This window comes from Mustela putorius, unplaced genomic scaffold, assembly GCF_011764305.1.
Source record: "Mustela putorius furo isolate JIRA1106 unplaced genomic scaffold, ASM1176430v1.1 tig00003834_pilon_pilon_pilon, whole genome shotgun sequence".
In the NCBI taxonomy this organism is placed as follows: domain Eukaryota; kingdom Metazoa; phylum Chordata; class Mammalia; order Carnivora; family Mustelidae; genus Mustela; species Mustela putorius.
In genome coordinates, this window is record NW_025421987.1 from 46,060,715 (window position 1) to 46,088,043 (window position 27,329).

Sequence of the window (27,329 nt, forward strand, 5' to 3'; positions counted from 1 at the left end):
AAAATTTTCAGAAGACTCTTGGAAGCCCAAAAATAGACTTAAAAAAATAGAGGAACATTCCTTTTCATGAATAAGACCAATCAACTTATAAAAGAAGGAGGGGGCACCCTGGGTGGCTCAGTTGGTTCAGCTCCAACTCTTGAGTTCAGCTCAGGTTCTGACCTTGGGGTCACAGGATGAGGCTCTGTGTCAGACTTTGTGCTCAGTGAGGAGTCTGCTTCTTTCTCTCTCTCTCTCCCTCCCTCTGCTCCTGCCCCTGCCCACACACACTAAAATAAATAAATCTTGTTTAAAAAATGGAGAAAAAAAATATAAAAGCTGAAGAAAACTTTTCCTTTGTTGTGTGTATATAAACCTTTTAATAAATAAACCTATGACTACAGAGTGCCACTATCAAAAAAAAAAGATAAAATTGAAAAATTAATGTTTGGCTTATCTGTGATTTCACTTTACATGGTTTTAGTTGTCCACAGTTAACCATGGTCCAGAAGCTGATGATCTATCAGAAGGTCAATAGTATCTTCACACTATATCACAATGCCTATAGCATTCACCTCACTTCATCTCATTGCATAGGCAATTTATCATCTTACATCCTCACAAGAAGGGCTAGTAGATTAAATAACATATTTTCAGAGAAAGATCACACTTATAAAGCTTATTATGTTATAATTGTTTATTGTTACTAATCTCTTACTGTGTCTAACTTATAAATTAAACTTTATCATAGGTATGTAGGTATAGGAAAAAACAAAATATACACAGGGTTCAGTACTGAGTGTCAGTCAACCACTGGTGGTCTTGAAATGTATCCCCCACTGATAGGAGTGACTACTGTACTAGAATAAATTCCAAAAGAAACATAATTCAAAAGAAGGGAACCATACTCAACTACTTGAAGAAAATGTGAGAGAATTCCTTTATAATCTTAGAGCAAGAAAAGCATTCCTCACTGATAGAAAAGCCCACATATTCAACTACATTTCTAAAAACATACAATAAATAGTCAAAGCCACATAAAAAACTAGGATAAAAATACTTTCAACTCATACCACAAAGCACTACTCTTCCTAATATATAAAATAACCTTTAAAACTTAAGAAAAAGATCAAAACACAAAAGAAAAATAAACAAAAGACATGGACAATTCATGGGGGAAGAGCATACTGTCCTTTAACAAATGGAAAAAATGTTCAATTTCATTCATATTTTTAAAATATAAATTAAAACTATACTAAAATGTATAAAAGCTTGATGATATATTCATCAGGTTGTGGAAAAATAACTACTCTCATATAGTGCTGTTAAAATTGGAAAATGATATAAATCTTACAGAGGGCAATTGTGCAAAACCAAAATTATATATGCCTTTATAATTTATCCAGCAATTGTACTTTAGGGGGTCTTTCCTAAAGATACACCCCATCAAAACTAAACAATATATGCACCGAAGTTATTCACTGTAGCATCACTTGCCATAACAAGATACTGGAAATAATCCAAATGTCCATCAATAGAGAAGTGATTGAATACTGGCATATACACAGTGGAGTCATACAGATATTTTTTTAAAAAATTAAAAATCTCCATGAGCTGCTACAGAGTGATTTCTAAGATATATTGTTAAGAAAGAAAAAAAAAGATAGTACAAAAAAGGTATATAGCATAGTATCTTCTGTATAAAAAGAAGGTAGATTGGGTGCCTGGGTGGCTCAGTGGGTTAGGCCACTGCCTTCGGCTCAGGTCATGATCTTAGGGTCCTGGGATCGAGTCCTGCATTGGCTCTCTGCTCAGCAGGGAGCCTGCTTCCCTTCCTCTCTCTCTGCCTGCCACTCTGCCTACTTGTGATCTCTGTCAAATAAATAAATAAAAATAAAAATAAATCTTTAAAAAAAAAGAAGGTAGATTAAGAACATACATATCTTCTTGCTAATATTTATAAAACAAAAAAAGATACAGGAATATCTTATTTTATGTACTTCACTTTATTGTGCTCCACAGATATTGTCTTTTTTACAGATTAAAGTTTTGTGACAGGCCTGCTTTGAGCAAGTCTGTTGGCACCATTTTTCCAACAGCAAATGTCTCTAGGTCACATTTGGTAATTCTCACAGTATTTCAAATTTTATCATTATTATTTTTGTTATGGTGATCTATGCTCAGTGATCTTTGATGTTACTATGGTAATTGTCTTAAGGAATCAGTAACAATACCCATATAAAATGGTGAATTTGATAAATATTATGTGTCATCTGACTACTCCACTGGCCAACTGCTAGTCTCTCTCTCTCTCTCTCTCCCTCCCTTCTCCTAGGGTTTCCCTATTCCCTGAGACACAATGATATTTAAATTAGGCCAGTTAATAACCCTTCAATGGCCTCCATGTGTTCAAATGAAAGGAAGAGTCCCACATCTCTTAAATCAAAAGCTAGAAATTAATAAGCTTAGTGAAGAAGGCATGTCTAGGGGCAACTGGGTGGCTCAGTTAAGCATCTATCTTCAGCTCAGATCATGATCTCAGGGTCCTGGGATTGAGCCCCACATCGAACTCCCTGTTCAGCAGGGAGTCTGCTTCTCTCTCTCCACCCCCACCCCCGCTCCTGCTTTCTGTCTTACTCTCTCTCTCTCAAATAAAATGAGTGAAATCTTAAGAAGAAGAAGAAGAAGAAGAAGAAGAAGAAGAAGAAGAGGAGGAGGAGGAGGAGGAGGAGGAAGAAAAAGAGGAGGAGGAGGAGGAGGAGGAGGAGGAGGAGGAGGAGGAGGAAAAGAAGAAGAAGAAGAAGGGGAGGAGGAGGAAGAAGAAGAAGGAGGAGAAAAAGAAGAAGAGGAGGAGGAGGGGAGGAAGGTGGCAGCATGTCAAAAGCTGAGACAGGCCAAAAGATAGTCCAGGCCAAAAGATTAGCCCAGCTCAGACAGCAAAGGAAAAGTACCTGAACCTTTAAATTAAAAGAACTACTCCAGTAAACACACAAATGAAAAGAAAGTGAAACAGCCTTATTGCTGATGTGGAGAAAGTTTCAGTGCTCTTGATAAAAGATCAAAACAGTCACAACATTCCCTTAGGCCAAAGCCTAATCCTGGGCAAGTCTCTAACTCTTCTATTCTTTAAAGGCTGAGAGAAGTGAGGAAGCTACCCACGAGAACTAGGAAGCTAGCGGATGTTGATCATGAGGTTTAAGGGAAGACATTTAAATATAATATAAAAGTGCAAGATGAGGCAGCAAATGCTGATATAGAAGCTACAGCAAGTTACCCAGAAGATCTAGCTAAAATCATTAATAAATGTGGGTACACCAAACCACGGATTTTCAATGTAGACTAAATAGCTTTCTAGTAGAAGTCATTTAGGAGTTTCACAGCTGAAAGAACTCAATACCTGGCTTCAAAATTTCAAAGTACAGGATGACTCTTTTTTTTTTTTAATGTTATGTTAGTCACCCACTTTCCTCCCCCCAGTTTATTTCTTAGAGTCCAGTCTCTCATAGTTATCTCCCCCTCTGATTTCCCCCCTTCATTTTTCCCTTCCTTCTTAATGTTATGTTAGTCACCATACTGTAAGTCATTACACCATATGTAAGTCATTAGTTTTGATGTAGTGTTCCAAGATTCATTATTTACACACAACACCCAGTGCTCCATGGATTTTGTACCCTCCTTAATACCCATCACCGGGCCAACCTATTTCCCTCCACTTTCCTCCCCCCGAGTTTATTTCTTAGAGTCCAGTCTCTCATAATTACCTCCCCCTCTGATTTCCCACCTTCATTTTTCCCTTCCTTCTCCTAATGTCCTCCATGCTATTCCTTATGCTGAAATAAGTCAAGCAGGATGACTCTTAATAGAGGATTATGCAACTAGAGACTTGAAATTGAAGCCAGTGCTCATTTACCACTCCAAAAATCCTAACCCTCTTAAGAATTATGCTAAATCTATTGTCTGTGTTCTTTAAATGCAAGCCTAGATGACAGCAAATCTGTTAACAATGTGATTTACTGAGTATTTTAAACCCAATGTTGAGACCTACTCAGAAAAAAAAGAGTCCTTTGCAACTACTGCAGATAAGACACCTGGTCACCCATGAGCTCTGACAGAGATGTAAAGGTAAATGTCTTCCTGCCGGCTGAGTATCCATTCTGTAGTCCATGGGTCATAGAGTATAGAGGATACTTAAACAATATGGGGTTGGGGTGCAAACTGCTTGTGTAGTTGAAAATCTGCATATAACTTCTGACTCCCCCAAAACTTAACTGCTCATAGCCTACTGTTGACAGAAAGCCTTACCAATAACAGAAACAGTTGATTAACACATATTTTATGCTATATGTATTATATACTGTATTGTTATGATATAGTCAGAGAAAATAAAATGTTAAGAAAATAATAAGGAAGAGAAAATACACAGTACTGTGCTATACTCATTGAAAAAAATTCATGTACAAGTGGACCTACAAAGTTCACACCCATGCTGTTCAAGGGTCAACTATAATTTTGACTTTCAAGTCTTACTGTTTAAGAACTATGTATTTCATAAGGATATCATTGTCAAAGACAGTTATTCCTCAGATGGATCTGGGCAAAGTACATCAAGAACTTTCCAGAAAGGATTCACCATTCTAGGTGCCATAAGGACATCTGTGATTCACAGGAAGAGGTCAAAATATTAACATTAACAGGAATTTAGAAGTTAACTCCAACCCTCAAGGATGACTTTGAGGGTCCATTACTCCAGTAGAGGAAGTAAGTGCAGATGTGGGGCAAATAGCAAGAGAACTAGAATTAGAAGTGGTTCCTGAAGATGTAATGGATTGTTGCAATCTCTTAATAAAACTTGAATGGATGAGGAAAGAAAGTGGTTCCTTGAGATAGAAACTACTCCTGGTGCAGATGCTGTGGGAAATGCTAAAATAACAACAAAAGATTTAGAGTATGACATAAACTTAGTTGATAAAACAACGGCATGTTTTGAGAGGATTGACTCCAATTTTCAAAGAATTTATACTTGCGGGTAAAATGTTATTAAACAGCATCACATACTACAAAGAAATCATCTATGAGTCAATTGATGTGGCAAATTTCATCATTATCTTATTTTAAGAAATTGCCACAGTTATCTTAAAACCAAAAACAAATTGGGCCCCAAGGTACAGTAAGTTAAGCATCTAACTCTTGGCTTTGGCTCAGGTTACGATCCCAGGGTTGTGGGATCAAGCTCAGAGCTCAGTGAGGAGTCCACTAAAATTTCTCTCTCCTTCTGCCCCTCTACATGCTCACTCACTCTCTCTCTCTAAAATAAATAAATAAATCTTTTAAAAAAAGAATATTTGTTCTTTTTTTGTAGTTCCTTTAGGCGTAAGGTTAGATTGTTTATTTGAGATATTTTTTGCTTCTTTAGGAAGACGTGTATTGTTATATACCTTTCTCTTAGAACTGCTTTCACTGTCTCAGAGATTTTGGACCATTCATTGTGTTTTCATATCCATTTGTCTCTATGTATTTTTTTGGTTTCTTCTTTGATTGCTTCATTGACCCATTGATTGTTTAGTATCACGTTTAGTCTCCATGTGTTTGTTTTTTTGTTCAGTTTTTTTTTCTTGTGATTTATTTCTAGTTTCATACTGTTGTGGTCAGAAAAGATGCATGCTATGATTTCAATCTTCTTAAATTTATTGAGACTTGTTTTATAGCCTAATATGTGATCTATTCTGGAGAATGTTCCATGTGTGCTTGATAAGAATGTGTATTCTTTTGTTTTGAAATGGAATGTTATATATATATATATATATATATATATATATATAATATATGTATATACCAGATATATCTGTTATGAACATATATATATATGAACAGATATATATATCTCTTCATATCTGTTTCATATATATCTGTTCATAACAGATATATATATATATATCTGTTATGAACATCTGGTCCAAGGTCTCATTTAAAGACACTGTTTCCTTATTAATTTTCTGTCTGGAAGTTATTGAAGTAAGTGGAATATAAAGGGCCCTACTATTATTGTATTACAATAAATTTCTCTCTTCATGTCCATTAATACTCGTTTTATGTATTTAGATGTTCCAGTGTTGGGCATATAGATATTTACTATAGTTATATCCTCTTGTTGGATTAATCCCTTTATCATTATGTAATGCCTTTCTTTGTCTCATTACAGTCTTTCTTTGAAATTCTATTTTGTCTGATATAAGTTTGGGTTCACTGGTCTTTTTTTTCCCCCGCTTCCATTTGCATGTCAAATGTTTTGCCATCCCCTCACTTTCAGTCTATATGCATCTTTAGGTTTGAGGTAAGTCTCTTTTAAGCAGCACATAGATTGATCTCGTGGTTTTTTTAAATCCATTCTACCATTCTAGTCTTTTGATTGGAGAATTTAGGCCATTTACATTTAAAGTAATTATTGATAGGTATATACTTCATTTAAAAAATTGTTGTACTTAATATATAAAATTGGTTTTCTGGTTATTTTTGTGATTCTTCTTTGTTCTTCTCTTGTTTTCTTTGTGAATGATGAATATCTATAATGTTGTCTTTCTTTCTCTTTATTTTTTGTGTATCTATCATACGCTTTGGGTTTGTGGCTACCATAATGTTCATACATAATATACTAAGTAAATAGTCCATATTAATCTGATGGCCATTTTTTTCTTTTTCCTCTTCTCTTTCTACTCCCTTCTCCACATTTTATGAACATGTTGTCATAGTACATGTCATATTTTACATCTCTCTATTCATATTTTTCTTATATGTCAATATAGCCATTTCTTTTCTACCTAAAGCCATTTCTTTCTTTTCTACCTACATTTTATTATTTCTTGTAAGGCTCCTTTAGTTTTGATAAACTCCTATACCTCTTGTTTGTCTGGGGAAACTCTTTATTGCTCCTTCAAATCTGAATGATGATCTTACCAAGTGTAAGTATGCTTGGTTTTGAGATTTTCCTTTCAGTACTTTCACTATGTCATGCCACTCCCTTCTGGCTTGCAAAGCTTCTGCTGAAAAATCAACAGGTAGTCTTATAGGTTTTCCCATGGAGGTAACTTTGCTACTCTATTCTCTTTTTATCTTTAACCTTTGACATTTTAATTAGTTTATACTATAGTGTGGGCCTCCTTGAGTTCATCCTGTTTGGAAATATCTGGGACTTGGATGTCTATCTCTCTCTTTAGGTTAGGGAGGTTTTACAGTTATTATTTTTTCAAATAAGCATTCTAAATCTTTCTTTCTTTTTCTTCAGGTACCCCTATCAGATGAATTTGCTTGTTTTTGTTCAAAAGATTTCTTAATCTGTCCTCTTTTTTTTTAAATCTTTTCTCTTTCTGCCGTTCAAATTATGTGCCATTACCTTGTCTTCCAGATCATTGATATTTTCTTCTGCATCCTCTAATCTACTGTTGATTCCCTCTAGTGTTTTTTTATTTCAATTATTGTATTCTTCAGTTCTGATTCATTCAATATTTTTCTATCACTTTATTGAAGGTCTCACTAAATTCTTTCATTCTTTTCTCCAACCTAGTATTTTTATAATTGTTACTTCAAATTCTTTATCAAGCATGTTGCTTATCTGTTTCATTAAATTCTTTTATTGAGGTTTTTTCCCTACTCTGTCTTTTGAAGCACATACTTCTGTCTTCTCATTTTGCTTGACTTTCTGTGTCTATTTCTATAGATTAGGCGAAATGGCTTGCTACTTTTTCTAAAGTTGTAGGAACTGTACTGTGTATGGTGACCCTTAAACAGACTGTGTACGCTTGATGACTTTGTTGGCTGGTTGGAGCTGTGGTTATATACGCTAATTACTCTTTTAAATTTTGACTTTTCACAGAGAAAATTAAAGAAAAAATTATATAAAAAAGAAGTAGAACAAAACAAAAGGAAGAATTAAAATAAAACAAGACAAACTTTTTTAAGTTTTAAAAAAAATAAAAATTTAAAACAACAATACAAAACTGCAACTTTTCTTCTGTGTCCCAGAACCACAGGACAGCTGGTATGGGCTTGTGGACCCTAGACTTGCTGAGGTTGCAAGCTCACAGTGAGCCAGACCCTGCTCCAGTCTGAGGTATTAAGGTGGAGGGGAAGAGTATGCTCCCACAGTTCCTCAGCCCTTCTAACTGTAGCACTTTTTCTGTGCCCCAGTATAATTCGAAATGCTGTGCTGAGTTCACAAAGTCTCTCTGATGATCTGACCCACCAGTTGTGGAGTCAGAACCCTCCAATTATGGCACCCAAACCTGCCCCTTGTGGTGGCCAAACTACTCTGGTCTGGACCCTCAAGGCGGAAGAGGAGGGAGCATTCCTGCAATTCCATAGCCTTTCTAAACTGTGGCTTTTCTTCTGCATGCTAGTGCTTCTAGGGCTGGGATGGTTCTGTGGACCCTGGACTCACTGAAGTCACAAGTCGACTGAGATAACCAGACATGCCCACCACAATGTCTGGATATTGCTCTAGTCCTGGCTTCAAAGAAGAATATAAACCATGTTGGTCCCTAGTCTCTCTGACCTGAAGAAATTTCCCACAATTCCTCCACCACTTGGGAGAGTTCTAGTATTATCTCTTTTATATGCTAGTGACTCTTTTAAACCATGCTTTTTCTGTGCACAAGGACAGAGGGATCTGTTCCAGGTCCCTCAATGCTATCCCTCCTCATTGCAGCTTTGGGGGGAGGGTTCCCTTTTTCCGGTATCTCTCTGTCTCTCTTGTTGTTCTCTTGCTGTTCTGTCTTTGGTCATTTGGTAGCTGTTCAGTCAGCCCACATATCTTCTTCAGGAGGAATTAGCCTACTAATAGGTATAATATTGTGGGTTCCATGGAGAAGGTGAGTTTGGAGTCTCCTACGGAACTCTTAGGTATAGTTATTTTTAATATGTCTCTCTTTAGCTTTTGTATAGAGTTAGAAGTTATTTACATAATACCATTACATTCAGAAATCTGAATTTCTCTAGAAATTTACCTTCACCAGTGAGTTTTATACATTCATGTGTCTTTATATTGTTAATTAGTATCCTTTCATTTCAGCACAAAGAACTCCCTTTATCATTTCTTATAAAGCACATATAGTGGTGGTGAATGTCCTCAGCTTTTGTTTGGTAAAATCTTTCACTCTTTTTTTCGGAAGGATAGCACTGCCACATACAGTATTGGTGACTGGCAATTTTTTCTTTCAATATTTTGAGTTTATCATACCATTAAAACAGGCCTGCAAAGTTTCCATTGAGAAATCCACCAGAAGCTTTATGAGTTTCCTTGTATATGACAAGCATCTTTTCTTTTGCTGCTTTCAAAATTCTGATTCTTTGATTTTTGACAGTTTGATAATAACGTGTCCCAGTAAAATCCTCCTTGGGTTATATCTGTTTGGGGCCCCCTTTAGCTTATGTACATAGAAGTCCATATCTTTCCCTATATTTGAGATATTTTTAGCCATTATTTCTTTAAAGAGACTTTCTGTCATCTTCTATCTTCTCCATCTTGGAGTTCAATATGTATACATTGTTTTGCTTGATAGTGTTCCATCAAGAGTCACATGTTCTACTGTCTAAGCCAAGACTAAACCAACCAGGTACCACTTTTGCTAAGAGGTATCCTATCAATATTAAGACTAATCAAGCTTTCCACTTTGCTGTAGTTGCTAGAAAACTCAGAACCAAAGTTGGGTACAGGAACTATACATGACTTAAAGACATGCATATTCACGTACCAACTATTGCTTGAGTTCTACATTATGATCTTATTTTCAATTTCCTATTATCTTAATTGTCCTTTATGATAAAGCACCTCAAATACTTTTTGAAAGGAGGTTAGAGAAAATTGATAAATAGGCAAATAAATTAAAAGGCTACTGTAGGGGCACCTGGGTGACTTGGTGGGTTAAAACCTCTGCCTATGGACCAGGTCATGATCTCAGCGTCCTGGGATCAAGCCCAGCATCAGGTTCTCTGCACAGCAGGGAGCCTGCTTCCTCCTCTCTCTCTCTCTCTGCTTGCCTCTCTGCCTACTCATGATCTCTCTGTCAAATAAATAAATAAAATCTTTTAAAAATAAAAAAATAATTATTTGTTCCATTTCTTTGAAAAAGATGGATGGTACTTTGATAGGAATTGCATTAAATGTGTAGATTGCTTTAGGTAGCATAGACATTTTCACAATATTTATTCTTCCAATCCAGGAGCATGGAACATTTTTCCATTTCTTTGTGTCTTCCTCAATTTCTTTCATGAGTACTTTATAGTTTTCTGAGTATAGATTCTGTGCCTCTTTGGTTAGGTTTATTCCTAGGTATCTTATGGTTTTGGGTGCAATTGTAAATGAGATTGACTCCTTAATTTCTCTTTCTTCAGTCAGAATGGCTAAAATCAACAAGTCAGGAAATGACAGATGCTGGCGAGGATGCGGAGAAAGGGGAACCCTCCTACACTGTTGGTGGGAATGCAAGCTGGTGCAGCCACTCTGGAAAACAGCATGGAGGTTCCTCAAAATGTTGAAAATAGAACTGCCCTATGACCCAGCAATTGCACTATTGGGTATTTACCCTAAAGATACAAACGTAGTGATCCAAAGGGGCACGTGCACCCGAATGTTTATAGCAGCAATGTCCACAATAGCCAAACTGTGGAAAGAACCTAGATGTCCATCAACAGATGAATGGATCAAGAAGATGTGGTATATATACACAATGGAATACTATACAGCCATCAAAATAAATGAAATCTTGCCATTTGCAACAACATGGATGGAACTAGAGCGTATCATGCTTAGCAAAATAAGTCAAGCAGAGAAAGACAACTATCATATGATCTCCCTGATATGAGGAAGTGGTGATGCAACATGGGGGCTTAAGTGGGTAGGAGAAGAATAAATGAAACAAGATGGGATTGGGAGGGAGACAAACCATAAGTGACTCTTAATTTCACAAAACAAATAGAGGGTTGCTGGGGGTGGGGTTTGGGAGAAGGGGGTGGGATTATGGACATTGGGGAGGGTATGTGCTTTGGTGAGTGCTGTGAAGTGTGTAAACCTGGTGATTCACAGACCTGTACCCCTGGGGATAAAAATATATGTTTATAAAAAAAATAAAAAATTAAAAACCTTAATTAATTAATTAATTAATTAAAAGGCTACTGTAACATTTAGCTTATTTTAAAACAACTTTCTTCTTACCTATTCTTTATTCCCACCACTAATACCCTAGTCAAAACAAACAAGATGTTCCCTTAGGGTATCTTTAGTGCTCAGGATTCTATGAAAGCATTTTCTCCCCATTTTCACAAATACAGTAGTGAAGAAAACAACTCTCCAGGTAAACCATATGCAGATAGTTCTCTAAAACAAAACCCTTCATTGCTCTTCGGAGATCAGCAAAAATATCTAAAGTATCAACGGGAGAAAGTGAAGAAGAAAGAATTGCTGAACCAAGATGTGTTGGGTGATACAGTTTTCCTGGTTGAGGGGTGGGAATAGGGAAATAATGAACCAAATGTTAAAAATAAAATAAAACTCTGTTTCTCTGTATTCTGTAATTAACCTTTTAGTATCTGATCAATTTTGCCCAATGCATGGATATTTATGAGCAGATTCTATGTTAAATGTCTGATGTTGCTAAATGCAACACTGACTTACTAAAACTGCTTCATATACCATTTGAAAAACCAGTTTCCTTTTATACTGTTTGAAAAGTCAATTTCCTTTTACTAAACAGTCTAAAGTCACTAAAGATGAAAAAATGAGGGTGTCTGGGTGGCTCAGTGGGTTAAGCCGCTGTCTTCAGCTCAGGTCATGATCTCAGGATCCTGGGATCGAGTCCCACATCGGGCTCTCTGCTCAGCAGGGAGCCTGCTTCCCTTCCTCTTTCTCTGCCTGCCTCTCTGCCTACTTGTGATCTCTCTCTGTCAAATAAATAAATAAAAATCTTAAAAAAAAAAAAGATGAAAAAATGAGTCAACTGCAACTAAGAAGTCACATTTACCTTCTGTTCCATCACTAGCTTCAGTAATTTGGATGAATTCATTTTCCAGCAGCCACATTACACAGACCTCAATTGCTCCAAGCTGAATAGAATCTTGGTTATTCTGAATTCCCAACTTTCCTTCTTTCATACTTGCAGCCAAAAATGTGCAAGAAGCATAAGTCTGCATATCTTGTGATGTTCTTGCCACTCCACCAACTATTATCTGTTAGTTTGAAATTTTTTGTAACTTTTCAATAAGACATGCAGGCCCTCATGATATAAAAGTAGTGATTTTGTTCTCTTAAAACATTCTCAGCATCTTAATGTAGAGACTTTAAATTAACTCTTCCATCATTACTCATTATACATGTAGATAACACCTATGAATATATGAAAAATTTCCTTAAAATTTTTAATGCTAGTATTGAATATTTCCCACTCAGAAAGAGGGTGGGAATGGGTATAGAAAAAATGAAGTCAGTTGTGCCTTGTGGAAATCATCTTCCTACAACTATATTAAATATATAAATTAATTAAATGTACTAATTTTTCCCTTGCATTCTTCCATTTAATACATATTGAAACACCAACTCATCCTAAACAGAGCTATCATACACTTTTTAATGACCACAAAACATAGTTTTACCAAGATTTATTTAGTATTAATAGTATTTTGTTTGTTTCTAGTTTTTTCTTAATACCAATAATGCCATAATAAACATTCCTGTATATTTAAGTTGATGTAATTTCACATATACCTCCCTAGGTAAAACTCTTAATTGTAAATCTACTGGTTCAATGGCTATGTGTTTTGTTCTGGGGCTTGCCTGGTTTTAATCTTAGTAGGTATGTCCAAGTAGCCCTCCCAAAAGAGTTTCAGCAGTATATGAGAATGCCTACTTTCTATATCCTTAACAAGCCCATGGTATTAATTACTTTCCTTCCCCCCTCCCCCAAATGGAGAGCTAAAGGGAAGTGGGAGGAAGAAAGTATGTGCACAGGTATCAGTACCCCCAGTACCAGCACTGAAGCCCAGAGCAAGGCATGTTGGTATATAAACAGAAAACTTTCCTGAATGACACAAAACACTTAAAATAAGGAAGACAGTTACCTTTGAGGATGCAGAAGAGAAACTTTTGTTTTTCACTTTAGATCCTTCCATGTTGTTTGAAATTTCTAAGCATGTCTACTTGTAATTTTATTTTTTAAAAAAATATTATTTATTTGACAGAGAGAGTGAGAGAGCACAAGCAGAGGGAGCAGCAGGCAGAGGGAGACGGAGAAGCAGGGAACTGAGCAGGGAACCTCATGCAGGATTGGATCCCAGTACCAAGATTATGACCTATGCCCAGGCAGCTATTTAACCGACTGAGCCATCCAGGCACCCTAATTTTATTTTATTTTAATGCCATAGGTATTATCTGGATGGAAGAACTACTGTCCATTTCTGTCATCTTTTTAAAAATTCTGAAAATAGGGGCACCTGGGTGGTTCAGTTGGTTAAGCGTCCAACTCTTGATTTTGGTTTAGATCATAAAGTATACCTAAGATAATAAAGTATACCTTAGATAATAAAGTATACCTAAAAAATAAAAAGAATAATCTGGCATTTGGGTTTTAATCTACTGTTTTGAAATGTACTGATACAGTACTAGCTATATTAAACTCTAGGAAATAACTTAAATACAAGAGATTCTGACCTAGGGAAACTATAAACAATCTCATAAAGAAAAATAGGGAAACATAAACATAGGGAAACATAAAGAAAAATAGGGAAACTATAAACAATCTCATAAGAAACACTATAAAAAATCTTATAAAAGAACATAAAGAAACAAAGCTAAGATTTTTCTTCACATGTTTACGTTCTACCATCATATTATAAGCACAAAAGAGCAAATGGTAATTTAGTGAACTCTTTATTACCTCCAGAATCACTCTTATCATGCTTGCCGTTACTTCTTTTCCTTCTTGTCTTTGCAAACAGCTACGAACAGGTTTTAGAGATCCCTGAAGTAGAGCTATGTCTTTTGATTTTTCAGAGTTCTTACAAACTAAGATACTCATCTATAACCAAAAAACCATACATTTATAAAATCCCAACATATTTGCTTAAGATACCTGCCAAAGAGAATTTCAGTTGTGTTGTTTAAAAAGAAGTTAATAGATGATAGCCGTTATTATGGTCATAGAATTATTGCTGATGCTCTCATTTTCTGAACTTTGAAGGGGATCCAAATATGCCTATGGCACTTTGGCATAAGGATTATTGTGACCTGAAGGCACTTAGGAAACAGAAAGAGCTCCTTGCCCTCACCCTGCTTGTCTAGAACCAAGATATAAATTTCTCTTCGTGAAGGTGTTCCTCTTATCACTTCCACTGAACAGAAGTGAGCACCAGGGTGGGTTTGCATAATCCTTTCTAAATAATCCTTAACTGATGAATTGTTAAACACTACATCTGAAACTAATGATATACTCTTTGTTGGCTAATTGAATTAAATTTTTTTTTAAAAATCTATAACTTCCATTAGTTTCCAGTACATATTTACCTTCCTACAATTTACCACCCCTAGAATCCCTAGGCCCTTTTCCTTTGCCTTGTCACTTCTCAATTCTATTGCCTTTTGGGTTTTTTTTTTTTTGTAGTTTTTTTTTTTTAAAGATTTCATTTATTTATCAGAGAGAGAGAGGGGGAGAGAGCGAGCACAGGCACACAGAATGGCAGGCAGAGGCAGAGGGAGAAGCAGGCTCCCTGCTGAGCAAGGAGCCCGATGTGGGACTCGATCCCAGGATGCTGGGATCATGACCTGAGCCGAAGGCAGCTGCTTAACCAACTGAGCCACCCAAGCGTCCCTCTATTGCCTTTTGTTAAAAGGGTATAAAGACCCTAACATCTAACTGCTTCTTTGGATCCTCATTGTTTTTCCATAAAAGCCTCTGCGTATGCAAAAAATGAAAATATTAATATCAAATAATATATGTAGGCCTTCTGTCCTATTAAACTGTCATTTGTCAGTTCTTGCTAATTAAGTGTATAATAATAATAATAGAAGTATTTTGGAAACTATAAAGGAAAATGCAGATGCAAATTACTATTAGTTATATATGATAATATGAATTCAAAAATATTTACAGAAACCTAGAAATTATAACATTCACTAATCTAAACACTTTAGGTTATTGTGACAATCAAAGGAATAAAAATATGTGATAGCATTTATGCTTTATAAACATATACAAATATATAATTTATACAAACATAAATACTACTTAAAGCAATTACAACTAGAGAAAACCACATTTTTTTTTCAGAAATGTATCCAATAGTAGGGGAAAAGATACAAGTACATAAGATGTTCAAGGTGCAAAAGGAAGGTCACTTGCATTAGAGAAAGCCAAAAGTGGCATTGTGGTAGAGTATACTCACCATTCTAGACAGAGAGAAAATGCTGCTTTCCTAACACTGACTGCCAAATTGAGAACCAAGACAGAATAAAGATAAAGGACTATAAACTTGATGACTGTTGATTATTTATCCCAGATAAAATTACAAAAAGATAGGTGCCATCAGACAAACAATAAAAAAACAGGTGAATAAAATGTATCACAAGGCTCTTGCAAGCACTACAAAATAGCCCAGCATAAGATTTAGAAATTATCTACAAAAGGTATCAACTAGCATTAGCAGCAAAGTAAAAATGTAACTTTCAGGTTGATTCAACAAAATGGATAACCTTTTTCAAGATGAAGCAAGATTTATGAAAATGTCCAAATTAATGGCAATATATACAGTTCAGGTTCCTGCTTCCACCCATCTGAGGAGGTTGTTGATTTTTTTAATCGTTAGAATTTTTAGGGTCTAAAAGAGAGGCATACCACAATAGAGAAGCCAATTAGAATCAAACCAATTATTACTACTAACTTACAAATCACTATTTTGGCACAAAGCACCAACATCTTATACAGGAAAGTTCCGGGAATTCCACAGAAAGATTCAAGTATCATCTAAATAAAACACCATTAACTGTCTAGGAGATATTCAGATCATTTATAAAATGCCAAGAAGTTACAAAGATGCTACACAATCCAAAAAGCATGACCAAGTACGCATATCAGTGTAATTGATATGAAACACTATTCACACATTCCCCAATTTGGAAGTTCTGAGCAAGCCATATGCTATCCTGAAATGGAGCGTTATAAAAAGTCAAAATCTCAGAAGTTTCCAAGACCTCAGAAACAAAATTATTGTGGTATATTTTAGTTCTGTTTAAATGCTATCTAATTTAAGGCTTGATAATTTGGCCAGGGCACCAACCTTCCAATTATTCTTCCCCACGAGAAAGAGAAGTACAAGCTAATGTAGGAAGGCAAAGAAAACCTCCTTATATTCTGTATTACCTTAAAGACCCTCTGACCCTAAGAGAAAGCAGTTGTGTAAGATGAACTTCCTCTCCAGAGTTACAAGTCTACAAAGAAATCAATTGAGGAAAGAAAAGAGGGAAGCAAATAGGAATAGTCTTTCTCCAGCCTTCTTTAAACACAAGTAACCTGCATATTTTATATGTAAAGTAAAAGAAGCAGGATAAACTTCTCTGATGCCTATGATAGGGGAAATCCAATGAGTTTCAAAGTTTTTTTTAATCGTTAGAATTTTTAGGGTCTAAAAGAGAGGCAGCCTAATGACCCTGAAGGGATTTCAGGTAGATGAATCATTTGTTACTAGGGCTGAAACAGACAGCTGCTCTTTCATTTTTACTTTTTTTTTTTTTAGGTTTTATTTATTTATTTATTTGAGAGAGAGAGTGAGAAACAGCATAAGAGGGGAGATGGTCAGAGGGAGAAGCAGGCTCCCTGCTGAGCCAGGAGCCCTATGAAGGACTTAATCTCGGGACTCCAGGATCATGACCTGAGCTGAAGGCAGTTGTCTAACCAACTGAGTCACCCAGGTGCCCCTCATTTTTCCTTTAATAAAATCTCTATATGTTAGTTGGAGATATGGTCTTCCTTGCAGTTGGGGAAAGTAACTGTGTGCCCTGATTATATGTGAGGAGAAACATTTCATGCAACTCCAGGGAAGTGCCCTTAAGGGGTAGGCTGTGCCCTTTACTTCCTCATCTTCCCTTCTTGATGGTTGAAATGAAGATGTGATGACAAAGTCAAATTATTCTAAAAGTCACTTCCTCAGATACTATCCAGCTTTTTGTACCCAGAATATCCCACTTATTTTCCCATTAAGACTTTCCCTTTTCTCCTAGATACTCTAATTTCTCTTCAGCAGCCACAGAACTGTTTGTCTGTTTGACATATAGTATAATACTGGAGTCAATAAACTACATGCCAGAGAATATGGAATGACAGAGTTCCTGTGAAAGTTCTTTAATGTTAGAAGACTTACAAAAATTTTGCCACACCCAAAATAATGTACCACATTAGAAACAGTATTTGCTGCAGAAGGTATGTGCTATGAAGTGTGTAAACCTGGAGATCCACAGAGCTGTACCCCTGGGGCTAATAATACATTATATGTTAATTAAAAATTTAAAAATTTTTTAAAAAGAAAAATAGTATTTTCTGCTATCTTGATATTTAATTAAACAAACCTCTTCCCCATTGCTTAAGACAAAACCTCTGTATGGTTTGTGGTAAGGTTATCATTACTTGTTGACACAAGAAATTAAAAGTTGTTTTCAGAATCAGCACCATTTTAGAGAGAAAACATTTCTTTTTTTTCTTTTCTTTTCTTTTCTTTTTAAGACTTTATTTATTTATTTGACAGAGATCACAAGTAGGATTCTCTGAATCTTTGCCAACATCTGTTGTTTCCTTGTGTTGTTAATTTTAGCCATTCTGACAGGTATGAGATGTTATCTCACTGTGGTTTTGATTTGTATTTCCCTGGTGATGAGTGATGTCGAGCATCTTTTCATGTGTCTAATAGCCATCTGGATGTCTTCTTGGGAAAAATATCTGTTCATGTCTTCTCCATTTCTTAACTAGATTATTTGTTTTTTGGGGTGTTGAGTTGGATAAATTCTTTAGATTTGGGGTACTAATCCTTATCAGATATGTCATTTCCAGACACCTGGCTGGCTCAGTTGGTTAAGCAGCTGCCTTTGGCTCAAGTCATGATCCCAGGGTCCTGGGATCAAGACCCACATAGGGCCCCCTGCTCAGCAGAGAGCCTGCTTCTCCCTCTCCCTCTGCCTGCCACTCTGTCTACTTGTGTTCTCTGTGTGTGTGTGTGTGTGTCAAATAAATTAAAAAAAAAATCTTAAAAAAAAAAAGATGTGTCATTTGCAAATATCTTCTCCCATTCTAAAGGTTGCTTTCTAGTTTTGTTTATTGTTTCCTTCACTATACAGAAGCTCTTTATCTTAATAAATTCCCAATAATTCATTTTTCCTTTTATTTCCCTTCCCTCCAGAGAGGAAAGGGAATGCAACAGGATGCAACCTGAACAAAGAAATTTTAAAATTCCCTCCACTAGACATGTCTAGTAAGAAGTTGCTACAGCCCAGGGCAAAGAGGTTACTGCCTATACTCTCCTCTAGGGTTCTGATGGCATTCTGTCTTACAGATAGGTCTTTCATGCATTTTGAATTAGTTTCAAATAGTGCTGCTAACACTATTCTTGGTCATGTCCTTGGGTGCATATACCCAGACATTTTTAAGGTATATACCTAGAAGTAAAATTACTGGGTTATAGATCATCTTCAGTTTTATTGATGTCATACTGTTTTCCAAAGAGACTGTACTAAAGTATCTCTATGATCCATGTGTGTTTTATTGTTCCACATTTTGTCACCACTCAGTATTGTCCATCTTTTTAATGTTAGCTATTTTGGAGAGTGTCTCATAATATCTCTTTGAAGAAGTAGCTTATATTGCTTTGAATGCTAATGAGATTAAGTATTATTTCATGATTATGGACCATTTGGATACCATCTTATAAATATCTGTTGAAGGTGTTTGCCCATTGATATATTGGGTTTTTTCTTCTTGATTTGTTGAATTGCTTGAATGTTCTGGATTATTAGCTTCCCTCTTTCATTAATTTTTGCTCTTGTCTTTATTATTTCTTTCCTTCTACTTTCTGTGGCATTATTTTACTACTCTAAGTGCTTGAGATGAATAATACATTAATTTTTCAGTCTCTCTTCTTCAGTAATACATGCATTTTATACTATCAACTCCCCTTTAAACTTTAGCTGCATTTCACAAGTTTTGTTAGAAGATATACTTTCAATTCAAACTATCTTCCAATTTCTACTGTGATTATTTTTTTAACCCAAAATGGGTAAAAATATATATTCCAATTTCCAGGAGAACTGTTCTAGTTGTGACTCTCCTACAATTATTTTTTAGTGTAATTCCATTTGTCAAAGAATATATTTTAAATTACTTAAATTCTTTAAAATGTATTCCTTTATGGCCCAGCATATAGTAAAATTTTACTATGCACACTGAAAAGAATATATATTCTGCTTTTATTTGGTGATTATTCTACATACATCCATTAGGTCAAATTTTCTAATTACAGGAGTCATATATACCATATTCCTACTGATCTGGTATATAAACAATTATCTCCATGTTTTCTCATATACTGAAAAAGAGGCATTAAATCTCCCTAAACTGAAATACAAGAGTTCCCACATTGAAAGAATCTATTGCGCACCCAACACAATGAACAAAAATGGAACACCAAGACACATCAGTGTGAAATTTCACAACATGGGGGAGGAAGAAAAGGAGCCCCTAAAATCTCCCAGAGTGAATTAAAAAAAATTATACAAAGGATAAAGGATAAGCATCATAAAATCTTGACTTCTGCACCTGGGCAATCTACAAAATAACGGTAAGGCATTTCAGATATGCAAACTTTCAAAAACATTATATGAATAGACTGAACACTAAAATAAAGTAGAACTTCCTGGAAGGTGTCCCCACCAAAATGAGGAAATAAATCAAGAAAAAAACATATGTAATCTAAAGGGGGGGGGACACTGACTCAAGCACAAAGCAATAGGAATGAATAATAAAGAAAGGATCCTAAAATAAGTACTATGCAGCACATGTATAGTTTGCCCACGTATCCAGATTGGAATAATTCAGAAGTCTTTTGGAGAAACTTCAAGAAGATGAGTTCGATAGAATAGCAAATGTGTTAAAACATATTGGATGGAGATTTATGTAAATGGGAAAGAGGCTGGGGAATCAATCAGTGAAAAGTACATAGCAAACCAAGCCATCAAACAAAAAAGATATTTATTAATGTCAGAGAAAACAAAAGTTATTTTGAAGATAAACGTAATCATAATATACCACATGCTTCAGTTGGAAAAGGCATTTATATAGCCATAACAGTCTAACATTAAATATTGATATGAGCAAAATTATGACTTAACAGTATTTGGAGAAAGGGAAGATGATGAGAGGACAAAGAGAGACTGTAGCGTCAGGTGGGAGGAGATTGGGTTGGGTGAGTAAAAATTTTAGAGAAGAGCTAGGTCTTCATCTTTCATAATAACTAGTTAGTATATAATGTGTAAAACTAAAAATACAGGGGTCCCTGGGTAGCTCAGTGGATTAAAGGCTCTGCCTTCAGCTCAGGTCATGATCCTGAGGTCCTGGGATCAAGCCCCGTGTTGGGCTTTCTTCTGAGCGGGGAGCCTGCTTCCCCCTCTCTCTCTACCTGCCTCTCAGCCTATTTGTGATCTCTGTCTGTCAAATAAATAAATAAATAAATAAATAAAATTAAAAACACAAGTGGCTACATTTAGAAATAACATTGTAAATAATTTTTTTAAAGCTGCTAGAGTTCAAAGTAGTTGCCTCTGGGAAGAGGGGATAAAGAAATGCTATTTTTCAAAATTAGTTTTGATTGCTTAAATGGAATGATGTATAACTGACAAATACAAAAACTGGGTTTTTTAAATTTTATCATAAAAGTGGTGTACAACCTGAAATTTTAAAATGTTTACAAAATCATCTGAAATCACTCTCAATCTTAAGTATTTCTTTTAAAACAAAAATGAATTTCCATACCTGACTTTGTTCTAAATAGGTTTTACTGTCCGTCTTTAATTTATTTAATTCATACTTACTGTGCACTTTTGCAAACACTTCCTTAGCACTGCTTAGAATCTCGGGAACTCAATTATTTCAGGTACTCACCAAGATGCTGACTTGGAGTAATATAGCAAATCTTAGCAAGCAAAAGTTCCAGCACATATCCTCGGTGAGAGTCTCCCAGCATATGCAATTCATCCACAACCACCATTCCTAAAGAGATTGTCCAGATACTAGGTTTTACAAAATTTAACAATTTCAGTAAAAATTTTTAAAGACTCAGCATCTTATATAGTAAGTAGCTGCCATTACTACAATATATTGCAGGTGAACAAATTTCTAACCATAAAACAAAAATCAGATTTCACATAATGGACAATCCTTTCTGAAGAAATTTCAGACGTCTTAAGTTGTCCTACTATACTGCATTCTGGATCTAAAAATCAAGGATTAGCTAACTCAGAGGAAATTGTCTCTCATTACTCAGATACTTCTTTATTGGCAACTTTGTGTAAATATACATACAATGAGATATCAAATACACCTAGGATAGCTATTCAGTTTATTGACTTTTCTATGGGGTAAAACAGCCAGGGCAACCAACCATACTGATGTTAGAAAGTTTCTTAGAGCTACAAAATCAGATCAAGAAGAAAGAAATTATTTTAAGGGATGTTTTTGTTTGATGATGATAGGCTAATGAATCATCCTACTACAAAATATAAATATGTTTGTATACCAGAATCCCCTTCTCCACTACTTGGAGAGTCAAACCAGTCTGTGCACTTGGAATAATGCTCAGGAAGTACTGAAAATTTAGTACCACCCAATGCCTTCTTTAAGCACAGCCATAAGATCATGGTTTTCACAGGCACTGGTATCCCCTGGCCCCTGACAAATCCTCCCCACTTAAATCAAGATCTTTCAAACCCATTTTGTAATGGCACATGATGCTCCTTTTCCTCATCAGTAAGCTATCTCAAAAATCATATGGCATGAAAAGTTATTTCAGAATTTATTCACTCAGTCAGTCATTCAGATAAAATCTGTGCCAGGCACTGGGTTAGGTATATTGGATATCACGTTTTGTAAGATTCTACTGCAATTTTTAAAATCCAATGGGGTTTATCTTTGTGGACGGTGTAAGAGAATGGTCGAGTTTCATTCTTCTACATATAGCTGCCCAATTTCCCAGCACCATTTATTGAAGAGACTGTCTTTTTTTCCACTGTATATTTTTTCCTGTTTTGTCTAAGATTATTTGACCATAGAGTTGAGGGTCCATATCTGGGCACTCTACTCTGTTCCACTGGTCTATGTGTCTGTTTTTATGCCAGTACCATGCTGTCTTGGTGATCACAGCTTTGTAGTAAAGCTTGAAATCAGGTAATGTGATGCCCCCCGTTTTATTTTTGTTTTTCAACAAAACAAAAATCTCTTCTGATTCCATACAAATTTTAGGATTATTTGCTCCAGCTCTTTGAAAAATACAGTGGAATTTTTATCGGAATAGCATTAAAAGTATAGATTGCTCTAGGTAGCATAGACATTTTAACAATGTTTATTCTTCCAATCCAAGAGCATGGAATGGTCTTCCATCTTTTTGTGTCTTCTTCAATTTCTTTCATGAGTGTTCTGTAGTTCCTTGAGTACAGATCCTTTACCTCTTTGGTTAGGTAAACTCAAAATGGATAAAAGACCTCAACGTGAGACAGGAATCCATCAGAATCCTAGAGGAGAACATAGGCAGTAATCTCTTCGATATCAGCCACTTCGATATCAGCAACTTCTTTCAAGATATGTCTCCAAAGGCAAAGGAAGCAAAAGTGAAGATGAACTTTTGGGACTTCATCAAAATCAAAAGCTTCTGCACAGCAAAGGAAACACTCAAGAAAACAAAGAGGCAACCCATGGAATGGGAGAAGATATTTGCAAATGACAATACAGACAAAAGGTTTATATCCAGGGTCTATAATGAACTCCTCAAACTTAACACACACAAAACAGACAATCATATCAAAAAGTGGGCAGAAGATATGGACAGACACTTCTCCAATGAAGACAAATAAATGGCTATCAGACACATGAAAAAATGTTCATCATCACTAGGCATCAGGGAGATTCAAATTAAAACTACATTGAGATATCACCTTACACCAGTTAGAATGGCCAAAGTTAACAAGTCAGGAAACAACATGTGTTGGAGGGGATGTGGAGAAAGGGAAACCCTCTTACACTGTTGGTAGGAATGCAAGTTGGTACAGCCTCTTTGGAGAACAGTGTGGAGATTCCTCAAGAAATTAAAAATAGAACTTCCCTATGACCCTAGCATTGCACTCCTGGGTATTTACCCCAAAGATTCAGATGTAGTGAAAAGAAGGGCCATCTGCACCCCAATGTTTATAGCAGCAATGGCCATGGTCACCAAACTGTGGAAAGAACCAAGATGCCCTTCAACGGACAAATGGATAAGGAAGATGTGGTCCATATACACTATGGAGTATTATGCTTCCATCAGAAAGGATGAATACCCAACTTTTGTAGCAACATGGATGGGACTCGAAGAGATTATGCTGAGTGAAGTAAGTCAAGCAGAGAGAGTCAATTATCATATGGTTTCACTTATTTGTGGAGCATAACAAATAGCATGGAGGACATAGGGAGTTAGAGAGGAGAAGGGAGTTGGGGGAAATTGGAAGGGGAGGTGAACCATGAGAGACTATGGACTCTGAAAAACAATCTGAGGGTTTTGAAGGGGCAGAGGGTGGGAAGCCGGGGTACCAGGTAGTGGGTATTATATAGGGCACAGATTGCATGGAGCACTGGGTATGGTACAAAAATAATGAATACTGTTGTGCTGAAAATAAAAAATAAATTGAATAATAATAATAATAATAATAAATAAGAAAAGAAAAATATATAAATAAAAAATAAAATCCAATGGGGGGGTGGCGCCTGGGTGGCTCAGCAGTTTAAAGCCTCTGCCTTCAGCTCAGGTCAGGTCATGATCCCAGGGTCCTGGGATTGAGCCCCGCATCCAGCTCTCTGTTTGGCAGGGAGTCTGCTTCCCTTCCTCTCTCTCTGCCTGCCTCTCTACCTACTTGTGATCTCTATCTGTCAAATAAATAAATAAAATCTTTAAAAAATAAAATAAAATCCAATGGGGTCACAAATGATAGGACAATTCTGATACAAACTGATGAATTTGATTTCTCTCTCTAAGCTTTATAGAGCAGAGCCATGTCTTATTAAGTTTTGATTTCATTCCTCACTCCTACCCTACCCAGTTTTACTGTTTAAGTTCATCAGGATCTCAATGAGCAGCTAACTGATATTCCTGCAGCTTTTGCTGATGCTACAACTATTCGCTTCCTGTTGCTACCCCTACATAGACAATCCTAAGTGGTTAAAAATTTAAAAAAAAAAAAAGCATTAAGGTAGAAAGCTTTCACAGAGTTCTAACTGAAATGCAGTGTCAGCTTCTATAGCCTCATACCATTTCCCTGCTAAATGGTAACCTCCAAGTAAAGACCAAATCTAGCTATCCTAGCACCAGAATATGATAATGAATACACACTAACTGCGGATATGGAAGAACCAGCCCCAGCATGCTTCCTTCTATTCCCAGTAAAGTTCAGACAGAAAAGAGGCAATAAGAAATGACTTGAGGGCTCAAGGATATTCCTTTGTGTTTTGTAAAGTGCAAACATACACGGAAATAGTCAATAGCAGCAAGCAAGACATAAAACTTTTTTTTTTTTTAACACAGAGTTCCTAACATTACAGATGCCAATTCTCAATAAGAAAATAATGGGACATAGAAATCACAACAACTCCATTCCATTCTATCAAAATATAGCAACAGAAAATATTTGCTTATTTCCTACTTTTTTTACCTAAAAGATCCATCTTATTTTCCTCTATGAGGCAACTGATCAGACCATTGGCTCTCTCAACTGTGCAGACAGCAATATCCAAGGAACAGAAATACCCTGTTGGAGAGACACTGCCCGTATAACCATCCACATTTATTCCTACCATGCCAACCAACCATTTATTCCTGAAACAGATTCCGAATTGAGTGAAAAGGAATAATACAAGTAAAAATAATTGAAATTCATGAATTACAAATTGGTTCTATCCCAGAATACGGACATCAGTATCCAAAGATATTTACTAGATTACTGTTGATTGTTCCTGGCCAGGACACCCTGGGTTTTGTTTTGTTTTGTTTTGTTTTGTTTTTGTTTTTGTTTTTAGAATCACATGCTAAAAATATGAAGTTTAGAACTGACAAAACTCAGAACAGAGATTTTCTGTTAAGACACAGTCAAATAGAAGTATGCCACTTTAACGATTACATCTACAAAGCACTTCCAAGAGTTATAGAAATCAAAACTGGAAAAAAACTATCTTAAGCACTAAACTTTTAATCTAATAAACATGCAAGAAACTGATTCTCTTTTTTTAACACAAATGTAACACTTTAAGGAACAAATTTATACCTCATTAAAAAATATTCTTACTATCCCACAGTCTTTATGCAATAGAAGTTTTCAAAAGTCAAATGCGGTGGGACCTTGATGTAATTTTTTTTTGGGGGGGGGTAGTCTAACTTGTAACTAACATACCTTCTCAATAAAAAGGATCCTTTCAATCATTTTGTTACTTTGGTCTAAGTTGAGAGGATGTTACGAGGTAGGACCAGCTTTGTTGGCTATTTGGCCTCTGAAATAACGTTAAAAAGATTTAGAACCAAGAACTTTAGAGCTATTCATTCAATAAAATGTTTCTGAGTGTTATTGAGTTAACCCATAATATTAGGGTTAAAGTCCTATTTTACCAATGAAAATACTGAGGTCCAGGAGATTATGCTCCTGGCCTGAAAGACATAGTTAATGGCAAAACTGGGACTAGAACCCAGATTTTTTGGACCACCAGTATAATAGTCTTGCCATTCCAATACATTTTTTCCCTGCGGAAATCACAACAGTAAATGTAATTTAATGTAACATTGTATTTGTAAAAACGCCTTAAAAACCAGTGAGTATCATACTAATGAAAAATGTTATTATTCATTTTTGCAGAACAACAAACCACAGGCCTGAAGTTTTACCTAAGCACCAATGAATCTGGCTCTTCTTCCCCTAACTACTCCCAAATGGCCCTCAAGATAGGATATGTTTCCTTAAACACTCTTTCCTTTCCAGGCTTCATTTGAATACTGCTATTCAGTTAAAATGCTGTTTTCTGATTTATATGTTTATATACCAATTGAAGTATTCTGTTTACTTCCTAAGGAAAAGTTCATAAATTTTAACACAATTTTCAATTATTCTTTTGATTTAATGACCCTTTCTCCTTTTATATAAATAATAAAAAAAGTTTATCTTCATAAATGGTCAACTTTTAAAGCTACTTCAGGATGCAACAAAAGAAACCTTTATTAACACAGCTGCCAGTAATAGATCTTATTACAATAATATTCTTAGTATAAGAACATTACCTGAAGATAGTATTTCTTCTCTTTAGCCACAGAGACAAAGGGCAAACTAAACAAAGCTTTCCTCCACATTTCCAAAACTCGCTTCAACATAAGTAATTCAGCAACAAGAGTCTTGTTATTCCATGTTATTCCACAGGTTATTACAAAGATAATATTTCATATATTGCATTAATAAATGTTTTAAACCAAATTCAGTAACTACAGAGCCTTAGACTAACCTATCATTAAGTCTCCTACTAGCAACTGAAAACTTTATTCACTTGAATGACCGTGACTTCAAACCAGTGCTCAAGAGAGCCTCACACTGAAAACAGAGAATTCTTAAACAAATCCTTTTATGAACAATAAACGATAAATACTGAGTCCCTCCTTGTACCTAATGATCCTTTTCTTTAAGTACTAAGTGATTAAAAGCCCTGCTTTAAGGAAGGAGATAAACAGTTTCATATATTGTGGAAAAAACCATGATGGAAGTTGAGAGAGAAGAGCTATAGTGAAGTTTACAGAAAGGAAATGCAACTTGGGAGAAGAGAAGGGAAGAGGAAAGGAATACCAAACAAGAGAACCAGCATGTGCAAAGGCCTAGAGGAAAGCGTGGTAAGTTCAAAGTACAGTAATTTAGTAAGCCTGAAATAAAACCAGGAGGAGTAAGAGAAGAGATAGGAACATGTCACATGAAAAAAGAATTGTATAATCCCACCATGTAAGGAATTTAGAATTTTATTTTATTTTTTAAATTTTTTATTTTTTATAAACATATATTTTTATCCCCAGGG

The 27,329-nt window shown here is 35.7% G+C and overlaps 1 pseudogene; it reads right to left on the reverse strand.

Annotated features, from left to right (window-relative positions):
* Positions 1 to 27,329, reverse strand: part of LOC101679485 — a 143,691-nt pseudogene that overhangs the window by 112,498 nt on the left and 3,864 nt on the right.